Genomic DNA, 21,040 nt, shown 5'->3' on the forward strand with positions numbered 1-21,040 from the left:
GGTTGGTGAAGTGCTTTCAACTGTATGGGTGAACTAAAACCTTATTAGACAAGGTGACTGTCTTTTTCCTTAGCATCACTGTGCTTTAATGTTGAATTAACCACTCCCCACTGTACATCACTAACATCAGCCTGCCTCCTATGCTCTCCTATGCTCGTACCTACTCCTGATTGGTCTCTGCTTGAGGGAGTGTGAGTGAGTCTTAAAACCTGCAAGGTTAGGTACAGGTAACTGGGTGCAGGAACTCGTGCAATCTGAGGAAAAGACAAGAGAGATGTCAGGGAGCAGGACAGAACCTCTTTCCATATTTTTTTCCTGCTCTTCTTTGCTGACAGTCATTTGCAGCATCATAGCGGCCGCTTCCCTCACATCCCCTATAATCTCCTCCAAGCCCATCCATCCCTGTGTTGTCACACTTCCTCAGCTGTGTTATAATTCCCAATAAGTGGTGCACAATGGATGTCCCATCCCCAAAAAGCTGTCCCCAAATAAATGGCTTCAGAGTGCTTAATAATAAATCTGAGGCATCCTGAATGGATTCTACAAGCATTCTAAATCCCTGGAACTCAATGTGACTGTTCATCGCTAGATCTATCTCTCAAATGCAGGAAGAAGATAAACAGCATTGTGAAGATGCAGATGAGGTTGGCTTTTGTGACCTGATGTTTCCCATGAAGAGAGGAATGCATTTGTTAGAACAGGAGGCGCAGACAAACCACCAGCAGCAGAATTATAGGCTTCATCTTCAGCAGGCATCACTTACCAGTTTATTACCATGGAGACAAAGCCTTGTCTGTCCTCTGCATTTCCAAGTGGTTTATTAACCTTTGACTGTGCACAGAGATTGGTACATCTTCTCCACCAACTAAAAGGCACTTAAAGGAAAGAGGACGAGGAAGGGGAGGAGGAAGAAAGGAAATAGGAGAGAGGGGAATAGGAGGAGGGGGAGGAGGAGGAAGGGGAGGAGGAAGAAGGGGAGGAGGAGGAGGAAGGGGAGGAGCAGGACATCATCAACTTTTTCGTATTGATTGAGACCAAGATTCTTTACAGCAGAAAGTGGTAAAATATGGTTTCTAGGACTTAGGTCTGTGGGATGAATTCCAACAAGTGATTTCACTGTTCTGTGCCTCGGTTTCGTCTTTTGTGAAATGAGCTAATTGTTTTTAAAGCATTTAAAAAATAGTGCTATAAACTAAGAGATAACCAAACGGGAGAGGCTGTATGGGCAGAAAGGGAACATTGAATGAATACAGCTGATCTTAGTGATCATTAAGAACTGTTGGGCAACATTAACCTAAATAGAGACAAACTCAAAGCATTTCCACTAAAATTAAGAACAAGACAAAGCTGTCTACTCTTTCATACCTAGTCAATATAGTACTAGAAGTCTTAGTCAGAGCAGTAAGACAACTGAAGGAGATCAAGGGGATGCAAATAGGAAGAGACGGGGTCAAAATATCTTTATTTGCAGATTATATAATAGTATATATAAGAGACCCTAAAAATCCCACCAGGACATTCCTATAGCTGATAAACACATTCAGCAAAGTAGCAGGATACAAAATCAATTCACAAAATCAGTAGCCTTCCCATATACAAATAACAAACTGAGAATGAAATCAGGGCAATAATTCTTTTTATAATAGCCTCAAAAACACCTTGGAGAAACTCTAACCAATCAAGGGAAAGACTTATATGATAAAAAAATTTTAAGACACATAAGAAAGACATTGAAGACAGTATCAGAAGATGGAAATGCTCATGCATCGTAGGATTAGCTTAGTTAAAATGACCATCCTACCAAAAGTTACCAGATTCAATACAATCCCCATCAAAATCCCAACACAATTCTTTGCAGACCTTGAAATGACAATACCCAACTTGATATGGAAACATAAAACACCCAGGATAGCTCAAACAATCCAGAATGATAAAAGAACTGCTAGATAATCACCATCCCCAGTCTCAAATTGTACTACAGAGCTATAGTAATAAAAACAGAATGGTATTGGCTCAAAAACAGACATGTTGGTCAATGGGATTGAAGACCAAGACATAAGTCCACACACCTATGGACATTTGATTTTGATAAAGAAGCCAGAAATACACACTGGAAAAAAAGACAGCATCTTCAATAAATGGTGCTATTCAAACTGTATAGCTACATAGAAAAGAATGAAAATAGGTTAATACTTTTTATCCTGCACAAAACTCAGCTCCAAATAAATCAAAGATTTCAGCATAAGACCAGATACACTGGATCAGCTAGAAGAGAAAATGGGCAATAGTCTGTACAAGAAAAGACTTTCTGAACAGAACGCCATTAGCACAGGCACTAAGATCAACAGTTAACAGGAAGGACTATAGGAGTGGACAGCTAAAATTGAGGGCCATTTGAGGGGTAGTATGGAAAGTATAAGCTTCCTAAAATATATGCATACATGAAGTGATCGAAATGAAACCACTAAATAGCAAGGTGACAAAGCCCCAACTGGTCACCTCTCATCACCAAATGAGGCTTCTAGTGCCAGGAATGGGTTGCATCCAATCAAGTTGTTAGCCAAAGGAGCCCCGCAGGAACCCCCAAACAACCCAGGCTATTCTGAGGCTATTGTGTGCTCTCTACACACTGGTGGTAAGGCCCTATTGCTGAAGCCAACACCTGGACAACCGGCTGAGCGCAGAGAGATGGAGCTGGTGCCTCGCTAGAGCCTTCAGCCCTACAAACTAGTGCTCACAGTGATGGAAGGTACCCTCTCTGCATGCTGCCAAAGGAGTCAGGTAAACAGCAGCTCAGCTACAAACCCTTTCAGCTCTAATGGTGACCTTCCCGTGAGGTGCTCCAGTGTAGCAGTTCTCAACCTGTGGGTCGCAACCTCTTCTGGGGGTCAAAAGATCCTTTCGCAGAGGTCACCTAAGATCATTGGAAAACACAGAGATCTACATTACAATTCCTAACAGTAGGAGAATTATGGATCTGAAGGAGCAATGAAAATAACTGTATGCTTGGGGGGTCACCGCAACATGAGGATGTGTAGTAAAAGATCACAGTGACAGGAAGGTTGAGAACCACTGTCCTAGTGCATAGTGGCTGAAAGCTCACAGCAGTAATCAACCAATATTTGATTGGATTTAAGACTCATTCCATGATATGGCACTTGCCCCTGATACCGTTTGGGTGGTCAAGAACCTGAGACCGGATAAGCCATGGACCTAGGTGAAAACCAGATACTACTGTTCTGCTAAGGGAACATAGTTGTATAATAACTCTAAATGACATTCTGCTATCCTCATAGTCAGCGCCATCATGGGAGAAGTTTCCCCCTGCAGCAGATGGGAACAAATACAGAGACTCGGAGCTGGACAATGTGCAGAGAGTGAGAGACCTAGGAATGTTCAGTTCTAAATGGGATATCTCCATCAAATCCACTCCCTCCCTGACCCAGGGCTCAGGGAACCAAGTGGAAGAGGAAGCAGTAAGATCGCAAGAGCCAGAGGGGATGGGAGACACCAAGGAAATAAGGCCCTCAAAACACAGCAGGACCAAGGCACGTGTGAACTCACAGAGACTGTGGCAGCATGCTGAAGGCCTGCGTGGGTCTACACCAGATGAGGTCCCAGTTCTGAGAGAAGTGGACACATGTTCCCATCCCTAACCTGAAAGCCATCTCCAATTGATAACCACTCACAAATGAAAACTTGGTGCTCTCCAATGGAGTCTCACTGGGGATACAAACTGCTCTTAAGACCAGGCCCCATGCCCAGCAGTAGACGGCCAACACAAAACAAACTTCGTGGCATCTTTGGGGGGGGGTGTCTTTGTCTCATAAGGTTTTGTCAGGGCTTTTTTTCTTTTTTTAAATACCCCATAGGTCCTTTGTGTGTATGTTATATGGCTTCCAGTTTTATGTTTTTAAGGGATTCCTGTGTGGACGAACACTTGTGTCTCTGTACCTATATGTGTTTCTTCGACTTTTGCTTTGGTTCTTCTGTCTTTTCGTTTTGTCTTATTTGAATTTCTTTTTATTCTATCTTATTTATATGTTGTTCTTTAGCTGCCTGTTTGTTTTCTAAGGAGAGACAGAAAGGGTATGGCTTCTGATGGGTGGGGAGATGGGTAGGATGTAGGAGGAGTTTAGGGAGGGAAAACCATAGTCAGAACATACTGTATGAAAAAAGTTATTTCCAATAAAAGAAAAATTGAAAAAGAAACCCTGTTGGGTTGGTGAAATATAGACTCAAATCCTCCTCGAATGGCTTGGGGATCCTGAAGAAGAAGAGGGCAGAAAGTATCCGAGCCAGAGGCCATGGATGACGACAGGGACTGTCTCCTGGACACAGAAGGGAAACTGTGTGTATGAACTCACAGTGGCTGTGGCAATGAGCATAAGGCCTATGCAAGTCACAGCAGGTCCAAATCCCAGCATGGAGAGGGATGTGGGCACAGTATCCCACCCCTAGCCAAGGAGCTGTTGGCAGTTGTCAGCTTCAAGAGAGGGAGGGTCAGGTTTTTCTAAGACTGTAGCCTCTGGTGAGTTGACCATACTTTAGTGAAAGGCTACATATCCAAGACTACTTGGGCACTACAAATTGGCCTGAATGGGATGTCATGAGGGATTGGCCTCTGATCCAGGCATCTTCTATTTCAAGGAGTTCCGCTGTAACTCTTGCTAAAGCTCATCCCGTCTGGGCTGGTTGATGGTTACATCTGAGCAGAGGGGGGTGGAGTAGGTCATGAGAGTCTTCCCTGAGTATCTAGTGGCTCTTTACCACCTGGAAACTATGCATGTGGCCTGGGGGAGGGAATAGAGTGTATTGAGTCTGGGAAAGACTAGAGCGGGGGCTTCATCTATGTGGCTACAGCGAAGCCCTCATACCTGCTGCTAAGGCTTGCAGATGTAGCCAGTTGAGGGAGGAGCACCCACATCCTGTAAGTAACCCCTCACCTATGCCCTGTCAGAAAGCCCAATACATTCCATGGTTCCTCAGAGGAAACTCCCGTGGAATCGTGTCTCGGTTTGTCTCTTTGGGACCTTAGGAGAAGGGGTAGATGTTGCTGTGTCTGGGAAGAAATTTTAGCAACATGGGGTATAGGATGGTGAATATGTTCCAAAACTATATAAAATTCTCCAAGAACTGCTACAAGTATTTAAAGCCAGCTGCTGAGTTGGCTGTCATTTTAAGTTAACACATCTCGATGTCAAATGGTGAAACCAGTACATGTATTATTTTTTTCATGGGCTTTGGTGTTAGATCGACCCAAGTTCACATCCTTTCTCCTCAGCCTATTAGGCCACACTGTACACTCCTAATACGTTGCAACTAGCAATACTTGCTCTACACCTAAACTATGGGCCTTGAACTATTAACCAGTGGATTAGTTCTTAACAAACTGCCTTAACCTTGACACCGGAAAACGGCAGAAATGTTGTTTTGTTTTTTCGAGACAGTGTTTCTTTGTGTAGTTTTTAAACTTGTCCTGGAACTCACTTTGTAGACCAGGCTGGAAGTCTGAAGACAGTGTCCACAGACCACGCTCCCTGTGGAGGCTCGGGAAGAAGGAGTTCCCACCCAGCTTCTGGAAGCTGCTAGGATTCCTTGGTGTTCCTTGGCTTGTGTCTACAATCTTTCCACTGTTTGCCTCTGACCTCATATTGATGTCTTCTCTGGAGTGTCCCATGATCCTTCACTGTTCTTTTGGGGTATTTAGGGCCCACCCAGATAATTCCAGATGATTCCTTTATCTCAGGATCCTTAATACAGCCAAATCCTCGGAAACTTTTACCATATAAACCGTTAGCCACAGATTCTAGAGCTTCCCAACTGGTTTTTTTGAGGGCATCACTCACTCAGCCTACCCCTTATGAGGTGGCAGGCTATCCTGGTTTTCCAGGGATACCTCTTTCTTTCCTAGTTGAAGAAAAGAGAAAACGAAGGCAGACCACTATGATTTCCTTTGGAACGCCCAGAGCCAGAGGGAGGATTCAGAAATTTTGTTTCTTAGAGCATTTTTCCAAACAGCCAATCTGATTAATCAAGAATTATGTTGAGGACACCCATGAATAGAGATTTTCTACATAATTACACACACACACACACACACACACACACACACACACACACACACACAGTTGTAGAAGAGTGAAGAACAATAAGTATCCCCTGGACTGAGAGATCTTGGGTCTGTGTTTAGTTGCAGTATCAAAATCTCGATGCCAGATCATCTGTAAGAAGTGGCTGAACTAGCTCTCAGTTCTGGAGTCCCAAGGGCTTGGAAGCAGGCTCTGCTTGGCCCTGGTGAGGTACCCACAGTGTATGGCCCCCTGATGGTGAGAGCACATGTAACTGGAAGCCAGACAGCAGGGAGGGGCTGGCCTGATTTTCACAACAACCACTCTCCCCAGAACTAATTGGGGTCTCAGGAGGACTTAATCCCTTCTGGAGGCAATGTCCCAAGTAATCTAATCTCCATAAGGCTTTACCTATTTTTTTTTGTTTGTATGTTTTGTTTTTGCTTTTTTGTTGTTGTTGTTGTTGTTGTTGTTTTGTTTTTTTCGAGACAGCGTTTCTTTGTGTAGCTTTTAAACCTGTCCTGGAACTCACTTTGTAGACCAGGCTGGCTTTGAACTCACAGAGATCTTCCTGCCCCTGCCTCCCGAGTGCTAAGATTAAAGGCGTGCGCCACGACCGCCAGGCATTTTTTTTTCTGAAAGGTTCCATTATTTTCCAACATCACCACACTGAAGCCCAGGCTCCCAGTATACGAGCTGAGAAGGAACAAACTAGATCAAATGATAGCAGATAGAAAAGTGAATATTTACTTTGAAAGAAAGGAGAACATAGTAAATCATTTGTCCAAGCTGTCCACAAAAGGCAATGAAGATGAAAATTCCCAGGCCCCGCCTGTGTGTTTGTCCATGGGGTAAGTGGTTAGGTCGGGCAACTCCCTGTGCTTTTAACGGGGTGGACAACATGATTGACAGTGCTCTTCTGGACCAGGGCCAGTGAAATTAACCACTATCTAACAAAGATTGATTCCGTGTAAACTAAAGTAATGTAATTTGTTTCTCTTTTTAAAAAAAGACTTCATACAGAAATGCACCCATGTAGCTGTGTCTCCACTCCTATTCAGGATCAAGAGAAGGTAGTCCTGGGTTTCCTTTGCCATTTCCAGCCTTCACCTTGAGAGAGGCTTTTCCTCAGATCCTCAGTCCTCTCCAGATGGAGGAGGGAGTCTGATCACAGGCTGGTGACATCAAGCTGTGACACGAGTGTGCCCTGCCCACACACTGCGTAGTGATCTCATTCTTTTCCATCTCTCATGGGCTCATGTGTGGCTGGGAGAGGAGGTGTGTTTAAGGGTTGGGGTTGGGGGGATATGTAGTGGGCAGCTGTTTCAGCTTTGACCTGGAAGTACTACCCTCAGTGAGGCTTCCGGTAATCGTCACGCCTACTTATGACCTGCCCCTGAAGCAGAGCTGAGATGGGAGCCCTTAAGACCTGAGATCCAGATGTGCTGGTGCTCTTGGTTCCCGGTGATCCTGAATGTTGGATGGTAGACAGAGCAGAGTTCTCCAGAGAACACGGATAGACTACACTTCACTTCTCCAGGATCCTGTAACCTATCCCTTTACTTGTAAGTTACCCCAAAATAAACCTCCCTTTTAACTATGTGGAGTTGCCTTAATAAATCCCCCAATATGAATAACACAGTAGTTAAGAGAATTTACTGCTCTTGTAGGGGACCAGGGTTCAGTTCCCAGCACCCACATCTGGTGGCTCACGATTCCCTGCAACTCTAGTTCCAGGAGATGTAACACTTCCTTCTTGTCTCCTCTAGCATCTACACATGTGTGTTGCACACGAACTCACAGACATACACAAGAATAAAACTTGGGGAGTCCCAATCCCAGGATTCTCAATGCTGTCTGGGTAGTTTGGAAGGGCTGAAGAATTTTTTTTACTCAGGAGAGGGCAGGTACTCTCCTGAGTAAAAAAGTATAAAGCCTGTCTGTATTCTCTCCCATTTCCTTGTGTCTCTGTCCTCCTCACCTAAACCTGACCCACGTCAGAAGCTTATACAGATACCGAACTGAAAAATTATTCATTAGCTGAAAGACCTCAGAGTATGAATAACCGATGGTGGTGGAATTTTGGATGCTGTGACAGGAAACAGGAAGCACAACGTAGGGGTTGTAGGGTCCGGCCTTAAGCTTCAAGGCACTTGCCTGATTATGACTCAGAGACCACACCTGCCCACACAGCCCACTCATGGGGCCACTGCTGAGCATGCTGACCAACCATGCCAGACCCATGCCAGCCTGAATACACTTCCTCCTCAGCTAGAAACTAGAGGCCAACGAGGACATCTTGAAACCAGCGCTCCCTGACTGAAATCCAGTCTAGCTAACGCCTAGGAGTTGCAGAAAGGTAGGAACAAAATGAACCGGATCCTATGATGGAGAGAGAGGTGGCTCAGTGCTTAGAAGCCCTTCCGGCTTTGGCAGAGGACCTGGGCTCAGCAGCCAGCACCCATTCCAGCTCCATGGACCACTTTCTTCTGGACTCCAAAGGTGCTTGCACCCACACAGACACACAGAATTAACATAACCAGCATCAGCAGACCTCACTTTGCTGATTCAGAATCCATCTTGGTATCATGTAAGTGAAGTAGCCCTTTATTCACATTCAAAAATGGATTATTGGCTGGCGGGATGCTCATCAGGAAATGGGGCTTGTCCACGAAGCCTGACAACCTGAGTTCAATCCCTGGGACTCACATAGTGAAAGGAGACAGCAGACTCCTGAAAGTTGTCTCTGACCTCACATGCAGGCTATGACATGCACACACACACACACACACACACACACACACACACACACACACACACTCCCCATTATATACACATGACACTGCACCCACAGGATGCTACACACTCACACACACACACACACATACACACAACATTACACATACACATTCACATCTACACACATTACTACACACACATTCACTTATACAACACTACACACACATGACACTACACATGCGCGCACACACACACACACACACACACACACACGAATGTAAAATATAAAAACAAGAACCCAAGTTTTAATGCATGTACTTATATAAAAATACCAAGAAAAAGACTAGAAGCATATTTCTAACAATGTATATCAGAAATAATGGCTTCATAATGTGAAAATGCTATAGTATAAGATAGAAAGAACTCTAGGGAGGCAATGTCTTGGAATGACTGCATGTTTGTGTGTAACTAGTCTAGGAACCATCTTTTAGGAACCATCTTTGAGGAATCGAAGCAGGAAGAGAATGCCGAGGGCCTGTGAATTGAAACAGAGAAAAGGTGGCTAAAATATCTAAGTTTTTACTGACTTCTAAAAGAAAATTCCATCTCCCCATGGCTATACACAGTATATTAGCCACAGAAGTATTAGCAGCGTCTGTGGCTACCACGACAGGAAGGAAAATATTTGAACATTATATTCTCAAAGGAGTAAGTGCACATATTACTATCATAGCATTAGTCTGTTTTGTGCTCACAGTCTGCAGAGCGAATGTGATTGTGCTTATTTCCTTTGTAACTCTATGCATTTTATTTAGCACATTAAAAACGATGAGAAGGAATCCAGGGCTTCAGCAGACAGCTCAGAAGGCCAAGAGCTCCTACGTGGAGGTGGCCCTGTTTCTGGGATAGCCAGAAAGCCTTCCTGCTGAGACAGTGTGCGGCATCTGGAGACGAGGGCACTTCCATCAGTCCATCAGTTTCTCGAACATAATCACCGCAGAGGAGCCCCTGATGAAGCCCGGGAAACTGAACATGTGAGAGCCCATCTCCAAAGTGACATTTCTCTGCATGCCAGCATGAGTCAGCGAGAGTGCTTCAAGTACTGCAGAGACAGGGGACTTGAAACATGGAAGGTATTAATAGAATGCCTCCCACCTCAAGGCTTCAGTTCCTCCCACAGCCTTCCTGGTCACATGTTGGGCATCCTGAGAGGCTGAGCCTGACTGTGTGAGGAGGGCGGTTGGAGACTGGAGACGCTCAGCTCAATCAGGAGTCCTGCGCATTCTGTGGCTGGGACAGTGTGGCAGTCCTGAGCACAGCATGAGGGAGCAGAGGTGATCTGGCAGAAACAAAAAACTGTGCCACTCGCCACCTACCCCACAGTGTATGTTAATCCTAAGAGTGTTGCCTTGTCAGTTCACAAGCAGTTATCAAGCTTTTGCTAACAGCACAGGGTCAAATCCACCAGTGGTTGCCAGAATCACAGGGACCCGGTTCCTCTGCTTTCACATCCATGCATCTCCTTTCTCACTGACTAGTGGATGACCTTTATGCTGCAAATTGCATATAGTTTCCTGATTCGGTATACCATTGGATTACATGGTATCTTCACATTTTCAGAGCAGGAAAAAGAATGTTATTTTTGCTTCCCACGGGCCATGACAATTTATCAGCCTTTGAATTCCACATTCATATTTGGTATGGCTTTTGGTAGGAATAGATTAAGAACGATCAAGCAAGTTGACGGCTAGCTATTCATGTCACCCAAACTAGATATGACCCAAATGCCCACCAACAGAAGATGAAGTGAATGATTTGTAATACATTCCACAAGGGCATCCTGTATCATAATGAGTCTGAATTATTGCTCCCTGCAAGAACATGGCCGATTCTCACAGTCAGAAGACAGACGAACCAGAGAGCAGAGAATAGCCACTGAATGGTCCCATTTATGTTCAGCCACAGGCAAAGCAGACTTCGCTGTTAGAGGTCAGAGCTGTGACTACTTGGGAATGAGAATAGTGGTCGAAACAAGACAAGAGGGAGTTTCGGTGCAGGCAATAATTCTGGTTCTTGATTTGGGTGCTGGCTACATGGAGGGTGTTTGTGTGTGTGTGTGTGTGTGTGTGTGTGTGTGTGTGTGTGTGTGTGTGTGTGTAAAATGTATGGAGCTGTACATTTCGAGTCTGTGCAATTTTCTGTGTCTGTGCTATATGTGAAACAAAAATTTAGAACTTAAAATTGAGACGTGGACATGGTAGGTAGCTCAGTCAGTAAATTGCTTGCTTTTCAAGCAAGAGGACTGAGTCTGATTCCCAGAACCCACGTTTTTAAAAAGTTGGGCATGATGGTGTATGCTTGCAATGGGGAGGTAGAGGGACAGAGATAGGTACATCCCTAGACTTCTTTGGCCAGCAAGCCTAGTCTAGGTGAGTTGTAGACCAGTGAAAGACCTTGTGGCAAAAGATAAAATAAAAGAAAAAAATGGATGATGCTTGAGGAATGAAACCCAAGGTTGTTCACTGACTTAGACAGACACACACACAGACAGACAGACAGACACACACACACACACACACACACACACACACACACACACACACCCTGAGCATGAGAGACATAGAGACATAAATGTTATTTTGTTTTTGATGTATGATGCAGCCTTCTCCAGAGCAAACTTGTTTTGGGGTGGGACAGACGGGACTGGTAATATCTGAAAAACGGTGCCATAACATCAGAAATTCTTAATTGGGATTTTCTTTTATTCCTAATAAGGGTCACCAAAAAAAAAAAAAAAAAAAAAAAAAAAAACTATCTTGCCTTCTTTCTCCGACTGGATTATAATCCTGTTTGATTGACATATTTGTTAATAAAAATGGCAGGCATCCTCAAACCAACCAGGATCCGTTCTAATGGCTTGTTTACATGACCTTAACTAGAGCGCACACGCGGTACTCAGGCCTGCCCTACACAGCTTCTCTCCAGCAGCCAGGGTGACCAGGGCAGCTCTGATTGACAGGGGGACTGCTAACCTTCCTCCGTGGCCACTAGACTCCTTCCCACATTGGCCTGCACTGTGTATGCGCTCAGCGTGGGGCCAAGTCAGCCGAGCCTCCTGCTAATTGGTCAGCCCGCAGAGAACCCTTGTCTCCTCATTGGTAGCTCCTAGCCGGAGCCATTTTCTAAGCAGGGCTGAGCAGCATTGTGCTGCCGCCCTCCCACCCTCCCTGGAATCTTCTGGGTCTGTTAAAGCCACCCATCCTGCCGTCTCTTTCCCCACCTTTGCTAAGAGAGAGCTTCTGGGATCCTTTTCCCCTGTGCATCTGCTTTTCTGCCCACCCACTGCACACACAGTGCAGATTAGCTCTTTGTTGGTGGTGTAAAAGGCAGGAAGCTTGCTAAGGAGCTGATGAAGCCCAGTTCCTACCACAATGCCCTGCGTCTAGAAGAACAGCCAAGGGGCGGCGGCTTCTCCATGGCTCTTTTAGGCTTTCATGTTTTGGCCTTCTCTGGTGTAGAATCTTCATTCCGCTTATTATTAGTGTGGTACACTGGAAATACGTGAGGCGTTGATATTAGACAGAGCCCACACCTGAATCTGGCAGGCTGCCTTCCAAAGCCTTTGGCAAGTTATTTCCCCATTGTTCCAGTAAATTCTTAACTGTAAAATGGGACCGATGCCATCCCCTTTGCGAGGGACTAGGGAGGGTTCCATAATCAAAATGTATGTTGCTTGGAGAACAGTGTTTGTAGGTAGTACCTCATAGGCATTTACTCACCCGGTAAACATCCCATTCGCTCAGAATAGATACCAGAAACCAGGATGGCTGCAGTGACGCACTAAAAGGGCTCCCACTCTCAGTGCAGAATCCTGTGGGGAAGTTCTTATTATCACTAAATGCAAAAATGCTGTGGCAGCAATTTAAAGAGAAAAACATCCAGGATTCTCCATGTACTTACCACGTGGCTATTCCAGCAGCCATTTCCCCTCTATACTGAATGTAACTCCTCTATCAGTATCTATGCATGTTAACTACAGTCTATGTTGTGGCTGTTAAACTTTATGCTATTATAATTCTCTATGTGAAGGGAGGTAGGTCTGCTATAAAATTATAACTATATATATATATATATATATATATATATATATATATATATATATAATTACTTTTGGGACACAGGGTTTGAGATAGCCTTTTAAGTTATCGCTTTCATGTTTCCTAAGATGTTTGGATTCTCTAGCACTAGGATCATTTGAGGAACATGATTAACATAGCCAGGTTTCATGAACTAACATCGGGAAAGTATACACAAAATGGAAAAATAGAGAATGCCAGAGTTGGCACAAGAACTAGGGAGACTGGACAGTGCAGTAAACCTTAAAGTCATTAAAACATAAAGAACCTCCCTGCCACTCGCAGATGACAGGCCCAAGTGTGTTTACAGGTGAGTGCTGTGGCACTCTTGAGGAAAAACAGACTCCTGGCTGTAGTCCGAGTTATCCAAAAAAGACAAAGACTGAGAGCTGCCAAGTTCATTTTATGGTATCGCTACAATCAGAAGCGCGCAGTGTTAAAAGAGAACGAAAATTATAAGCAGCTTCCCTTACTCAAGTAAATGTGCAAAAAAGCTTTTAAAATATTAGCTAATTAAATCTAACTGTCTAACGAATGAGTCATCATTCTGTGTTCTGCCAACACGATTCAGGGCATTACTAAATTAACTTTTCAAACTCATGTTAACTTCAATTAATGTAGAGAAGTATTTGATGTATTCTTTGCTTATTTATGACTGGAAAATAGCGAACCTTTTAGCAAGTGAGTTGAAAGCATTGCTTAATCTCCTTCAATGGAAGATGTTATATTCCATCTCCCTCTGCAAACATCCTTGGTGGAGAAACCTAGAGTACATTCTTCTTCAGATGGAGAACAGTCAGGAATTCTCACCATCATATACCGCTGATGATTACCATAAATTCTGAAGTAAGTGCTGGAAACACAGAGGGGAAAATAATATGCTCAGGGAACAGGTAAGCTGTCAGGTTTTGTACATAGTATGCCCATGGACCCAGAGTAAACAGTTAACGGGCATAAGAGGACATTGAGCATGCAATGACTGTAAGACATGGAAAAGCAAGATGCCATACTTGATAACAAGTTAAAACGTCTGGCATTTAACTCAAACAAGAACAAAGAGGGCTGGGCGGTGGTGGCGCTCTCCTTTTATCCCAGCACACGGGAGGCAAAGCCAGGCAGATCTCTGTGCTTCAAGGCCAGCCTGGTCTACAGAGCGAGATCCAGGGCACAGAGGAGTTGGGCATGCCTGTAATCCCAGCACTCAAATAAATGATGGAGGCAAGAGGCTCTTAATGAAGACCAGTTAGGCTATAATAGACAAACACTTGCAAAACACAAAACCATCGTTTTAAGTATTCACTTAAAACGATGATCTCTGGTTTCACCCATTATTCTTTTTGCAATAATGATGGGGGTGGGGCAGGACTATGATTCCATGGGTAGAACTACTTGCCTACAGTGCAGATCTGATAGCCTGAGTTTGATCCCAGGAGCTCAGTGCAAGGAGCAAACTGTCTCTGGTATGAGTACTCCCACCTACACACCTGTGCTCACCCTAATAGACATCACGCATGCGCACTAGTAATAATTACCTTTCAGACATTTTACTACCATTAAATGGAATCATATGGGTTACGCGTGAGACACAGCAGATGTGTGATATCCAGGACTAGCCTCCGAGACAAACTGTCACCTTCTCCATGAGCTCGGCTGTGCCACTGTCAATTGATCATCACAGCTGGGACTGTTGACTGTTGACATTCCCTCAAGGAAGGTAGGGGAGAGGGCCAGGAAGGTCACGGGACTCTCACCTGAGTATCCAGCCAGGCCTCCCGACCAGCTGCTTGCAATTCTTCCCTAATTACACATGGTCCTGAGGGAGAGACTGAGGTATAAATCTAGGCTGGAAGGCCTAGGGAGGTGAACGCCATCTGTGCCGCCATGAAGGGGTCGACCATCCATGCAGGTGCGGACTCTACAGTGTAGCTGTTCTCGGCCACCTTTTGCTCTTTAAACTAGCCCAATAAACTCATTGGTCCCCCAGAGTGAATTTGGGTGACATTTTACTTTGGTTTGTAGTTGGGCCCTCAGGAGGAAGGGTAGATTTTGTTTATAATTCCCCCAAGGGAAGGGATTTTAGGAGCACTTGCCTTAGCTGGCATTATACGACAAAACGGAGGATGATTTTGGAAAGGGAAATGTTGTTACTCACGTGGGGACTAAGACAAGCTGCTGAAGCTGTGATCCTCAAGGTGGGACATCTGTAGAGTAAATTTGACATGGCTTCCATCCCCCGTGGGACATGCTCCTATGTATGCCTTTGGAGATGGTGACCGGGGCCTGAGTAGCGAGACGCATAACTAAGATGGGCATCTACAGGCGCCCCCCACCCACCCAGGGCAGCAGTTTCCTATGAAGCAGGAAGGGTCCAACTCCTTGATGAGTGGGGTCTGCTAAGTGAATACAAAGCAGCCCTGGGAACAGTTGAAGGGCTAGAGCAGATTTTACAGTCTCCGAGACGAGAATATTGATCGACAATCAGCGGCAGAGGTTGCCTGGTCGTTGCTATGGGTAACAGCAGGTACTTGTGAGGCTAAGATGGTTGCCCAGAGTGACACATGTTTAGGAAGGGATGGTAACAAAAAAAAAAAAAATGGCACATGGCTAGCACCCTCCGTGCTTGTCTCTGAACTGGCAGAAGAACTGAGTAGAAAGGAGAATGAAATGGAGGCGTTGGCTTGCCGCTTCTCACAGCTGGGAGGCTGGAGGGTAATGATACAAATCGGATCCCTATTAACAAGCCCTTCCTGGAACCCCATGGCCTGGATCCCACAGGAGGAGTCAGGTGGCAGAAAGAAAGAGTGAAAACAGGGGGCCAGAAGACACTCAGGTGTGCCCTTTGGTAAAGGGAAAATCCACGCTCCAGAAGTCAGATACTCATCACGGTCCGGCGTAGGAGACGGTGATATCAGAGCAAATTCAGTACCAGAGTTCTAGCACTGGGGAAAGGTTGTAAACAGTGATTAAAGAATCTCGGTTGGCTTATGAGGCCATGGGATGCAGGGGTGGGTGGGATCAGTCTACACGCATCAGAAGCAGAGAAACTGAGCAACGTAACCACACATCCACCCTTGAGACACAGAATTACATACCCTGAGACATTACAGGGAACCAGTCTCTGGTAGACAGGCTGGTCGGAGTCAGAAGAGGTACTTGACCATCACTAGTAAAGGTGCCCATGGATATTAGGGGCTGGAGGACCATAGAGGAGGTAGTGGGTACTGAGGGAACCAGGTATAAGGAAATCAACACATGATGCCCAGTTCACTGGATATGACTGTGTTCACCAGATACTTCATGAGAACTGGATTTAGCAAGGATCCAGAGACTGGCGTGGTACTCTAGAGGCTTTGCTGAGCCCTTTGGCGAGGCAGGATCTTTGTGAAGGATGAGAAGCTCTGGAGGATTGACGAGACATAGACCAGCGTGTAAAGTATGTCTGTGAACTGGGAAAGCAGCCTGGAGGAGATAAGAGAAGGGTGAAGCAGGTGAGGTCTTTCGCAGTTGCTCCGAGGCAAAAGTGGCAAGATTTGTATTGAGCCTGAGTTCCTAAGTTTTTACCTACTTATTTTTATTCCTAAATGTTAAAAAAAAAAAGAAGGAGAAGAAGAAGAAGGAGAAGGAGAAGGAGAAGGAGAAGGAGAAGGAGAAGGAGAAGGAGAAGGAGAAGGAGAAGACATAAAGCCAAATTCTGTGCGAAGGACCTTCTGGGAGGCCTTGAAGCCGGAAGAGAGGTTCACAGAAGGAGTGCCTGATAAAGCAATACAGATACAGAAGACCAAGCCTGTTTCGGGAACGAACAACTATTCCGCCAGACTAAGCCAACTCTTTTCTCTCCCTCGAGAGGTTATGCTAGGGGTGGAGACGGGTTGCCTGGCCAGAGTCTACTCCAGCCAGGGGCCGGGTGTGTGGTGTGTGGAGAGGTAACAACCGCAGCTACAGCCACAGCGCTCTGTCCGCAGAGCCTCTGCAGCTCAGGGACAAAGCCCAAGCAGAGGGCGCAGCACCAGAGAGCAGAGCCTCCATCCCCTTGGCCCTGGACAAGGCTGAGCAGCAGGAGCCAGCCCCCCCCCCCCAGTTCACCAGGGGTGGGGAAAGGCAGGAGGGTCCGTGGGAGAGCTGAAGGAAAGGGAAGTGGAAGGTCCCAGAGACAATGACCCAGGACTGCGGACTGTCAGCTGAAGCTAGGGCCTCTCTTCTCCAGGCTGCTACTGTACCCAACATTGATTTGTGAAGGAGGCAACTGATAGTAATGGCAGGAATCCTCCCACACTGGGTGAGACTTTGTTTATGTTTGACTTTCATATTTTCTCAGCAGCGCACTTCTGTAATCACCTGACATTCACTTGGGGCAATGGCTACTGACTTTCAGAGTGCTCCGGTCAAGGTTATCTGAGTAACCCTGCCATTAGTTTACAGGGGGTGGGGGACTTAGGATTTTGGGGCCATTGTCCTGCCCAGCCTCTGTACACTGTGTTATCTCGACAACATAATGTTAACCCTTGAGTGTTTTGTGGGTTTGGAAGCACACAGGAGAGACACGTGAGTGCATCCTAAAGAGCAAGCATGGGAAATTAGTTCACAAAGGGTTCAAAGGCCAAAGTGTTGGGAGCTTTATGGGTTGGCTGGGCAAGGTACTACCAAGGTGACTGGGAGAAGTGTGCAACAGCCTGAGCCTGTAAATGCTCAAGAGTGAGCAAGGGTTTCCTGTCAGAGTGGAAACAGACTCCCCAGAGCCATAAGGTTAAGAAGAGTCTCAGCACTCGGGGTGGGATACCTCCCTAGGAGTTGCTGGCCACAGAGGCCTTAGGGGCCCCTAAAATAATAAAGTCGACTGCTACTGCTGTTGCTTACAACATGGGACTAGATGGTAAGACTCTGGTGCCCAAGGTGCCACATGTTTGGTTGAGGGATGTGAAGAAATAAAGCTTTGACTGAACTCAAAGTGTCCCCTCCTGCGGTTGTCCTGGAGAATTAAAGGCAAAGTCCTACCCCACTGTGGGCCCCGGGAGCCTCTCAGGAGAAGTGCCATCAAAGAAGATGAATTAGAAGGACCAAGTCTGTCTGGGCCGTTCTCGGGTTGTTAGAAGTAGGTTTCAATGGCAGATTCATTAGGGATTTGTTGATATCTGACAAGCTGTCTTTGCAAATGCTCTTCCTTTCTATTCCTTGGAAAAATCTGGATTGGGCCTGAGACTCTTCTGAAGTTGGGGCCCACAGAACAATTTTAGCTGCACCTGGAGGGGGTCTACTGGCATCTTCCCCTTGGGCCTTACAACGCTTATCCTGAAATGAATTAGAAGTCTTTCAAGCACCTGAGAGGATGCAAACCATACCAGCCATGGGCAGATGGGAGAGGGGAATCAGCTTTTCTGTTTGGCTCGTCTAGTATGCAGCACCTCTACCCAGCAGCCATACACCACACTGTGCTCTTTGGAATCAACTGAGAATAAGGCTGGGGGGGGGGGGAATACCAACACCAAAATTTTATAAGATGTAGTGGTATTTGCTCTGCCCATGACCTTGGGCTATAAAGTCCGAAAGAGGCGGCGCTTCTTGCCTGCGTACATGACCTCTTAAAAGGAAAGGGAGAGGGGTCACGTTCTTCTTGGCATGATCGAACACCAGTTGGCCAGGTGCATTCGCTCCTGGACAGAACAGAGGATGACTTCAGCTGTTTACTTGGTTCTGTGCTCGTGAGTGTGTTTCTCTATTTAATATCTTAATAAATGCCTGATACCCCTCAAGCAGACTCTCCGGGCTTTCTCACATTATCAAGATATGGCAGCCACATATTGGCTAAGACAAGCATTAGGAAAGCTATGAAAATATGACAGTGTCACCTTTCTCTGACATATCTAATGCCCTTGTGACAAAGGATGTCTACTTTTGGTGGGAGGGTACTCACGTGACTCTCCTTGGGTCTACTGCAAGTCTATGAATCTGTTTTGAAGTAACTATATAGAGAGTATTTTTACAAGATGTTCATTTTTCAGTGTTCTCTGAGCCCAGATTACCATTTTTAAATTATTTTATCAGATTTTTTTTAGTAGTCAATAACTGTATGAAAAATGCTCTGTGTTGAATTAGGAAGTCAAAACCTTCACTGTAACTTCAGTTTACTGGGGTTCCCCTTTAAAGAAATGCCAGGCAATTCAGGAACATGGTATCGTGTAGCTTCTACCCAGGCTCCTGGACTAACGCCTTGTTGCTGGCTGTCTTCTCACATTCCCAGAGGATGGTCCATGTCCTCAAATGATAAGAAATATGGAGAAAATGAGGATGGGAAGTGCGGCCTTAATTCATTAGCTTCCTCAGGGACAGGAAAGACTGAACAGGGAGGTTTACCACGAGCAAAGACTCCTTCATCGCCAGACTCTGCCCTTCTGCCCTTCCTGCTCTGACACTGTGGCCGTCTCTAGAGCAGCAGGGACTTCAGTCCTGCATGTGCGTCTCAGGTCAGAGGGAAAAGCACAAAGCGCCAATGTGTGATTCCCGGCCTGAAAGGGACCCATGTCCCCTGCTAAACAACACTCGAGATTTTTTTTTTTTTTAAACGAAGGCATTAAACTGACCTTCTTTTGAAATGAGCCCTAAGGGTAAACAAGGAGAGGTCTTGTTTTCCCTTCATCCTGGAAAAATAACATTTTTCGTTTTCCAGCTCAGTACAGTTGACTGAATTGGAAAGGAATCTTATTTTCTCTGGAAAGATTTATTTGCCCAACAGTTGTGTTTTTGTATGTGTGTATGTGTTGGCAGGAGCCAATAGATTTTCCAGAACAAGGGTTGTCTTGTTCACAGTGTAGTGGGCCCTAAGAACTGGTGAGGGGAGTTAATGCTGGGGAAGCCGGGGGCAGACTTCACAGTTTGTATGAATTCTGAAGCAGGTTGAGCTCTCCTGGACGTAGGGACTGAAAGGTAAGTATTGTGGGTCGAAGGCTGTGTGGTGCTAGCTGACTGGTCGGCAAGTGGCTTCACATACCTGCTTTCTTTGGTCTTCCAACGTGACCATCAAGACCTATTGGGAAGTGTCTGTATTTCTGTTCCAAACAGAGAGATTTATTCCCTTAAAGCTCAGTGTAGAATTTTCTTCTTTACCTACAAACACACTTCTTTTCGCACTCTAGGGTCACCGGTTCCAGGATCAACAGAAGAACAATGTGTCGATTCCGTTCCGGCTGATTCAGAAGAAGACTTAAAGGGGTCACCATGCTTCCCAATTTGCTGCCTTTTTCTCTAGTCAGCTTCTCAAAGGACTTGAGAGAGTTTGGAATAAATATTCCCCTACTTGACATGAAACAGTTTTTACTACTTTCCATTTCCCTGTGTTCTAGACATTCCTATAATAAAAGCTAAAACTTGGTGCTTTGGGATCATTCCATGTACGTTTCTTTGAAGTTCAGTAACCTGTTTCTTGTCAACTCAACCTATTTATTTTAACATAAGAAACCAAACCTATCTTTTAGCCGAAATCCCCTCGCTTTGTTTTCTGTTTCCAAGTCGTTGCTCACTAGGCTCAATCGACAGCTTGGCTTGCTTTTGGACGAGCGACTCGTCACTCAGCTGGTCTTGGCTTTGCCAGGTGTGTCTGGCCAACGTAAAGTGAAGATGTTTTTCCTTTGAGCATGAACGTTAAAACTTTTACCACATTTTCCACTGCCCGTTGTCTGTTTTTAAGGAAGCACAGACCAACAGAAAACAGAGGAATCTGGGAATTCTCCTTTGTAGACATTGGCTGCCAGCCTCTTGGTGCATTTAATTTAGTCAAAACCCACATAATAAAATGAGAGGAAATATAATTTTTCTTTGGCAGCCTGATTTCTATAAGGGGAGCCTGGCCAATGGCGTCTCATCCAAGCTGGCGCTGGAAGATTGGACAGCCCCTCTCCCCGCCCTGTCCTCAGGCCCCAGCCGTGTGCACTCTGGGCCTGGCAGCCCTGAGGCCTGAGCCAACTGTACTGGGACAGCTTCCTGCTTTTCCTACGGCACATTGAGCATCTCCAAATTCATTCCCAATGTGCCCCAAAGCCCATGTAGTTCTGAAATTGTAAACTGCATTGATTTCCTCTGTGTTCTGCATTCCTCTACCTAAAA

General features: G+C 45.5%; 1 long non-coding RNA gene across 1 annotated transcript; it reads left to right on the plus strand.

Moving 5' to 3' along the window:
• Window positions 1-16,623: 16,623 nt before the first annotated feature.
• On the plus strand, window positions 16,624-20,309 carry LOC121832101 (uncharacterized). The gene is made up of 2 exons (XR_006075628.2): window positions 16,624-17,222; window positions 20,074-20,309. It is a non-coding gene; the product is annotated as an uncharacterized LOC121832101 (long non-coding RNA).
• Window positions 20,310-21,040: the final 731 nt, after the last annotated feature.

Source organism: Peromyscus maniculatus, chromosome 9, assembly GCF_049852395.1.
Source record: "Peromyscus maniculatus bairdii isolate BWxNUB_F1_BW_parent chromosome 9, HU_Pman_BW_mat_3.1, whole genome shotgun sequence".
Lineage (NCBI taxonomy): Eukaryota > Metazoa > Chordata > Mammalia > Rodentia > Cricetidae > Peromyscus > Peromyscus maniculatus.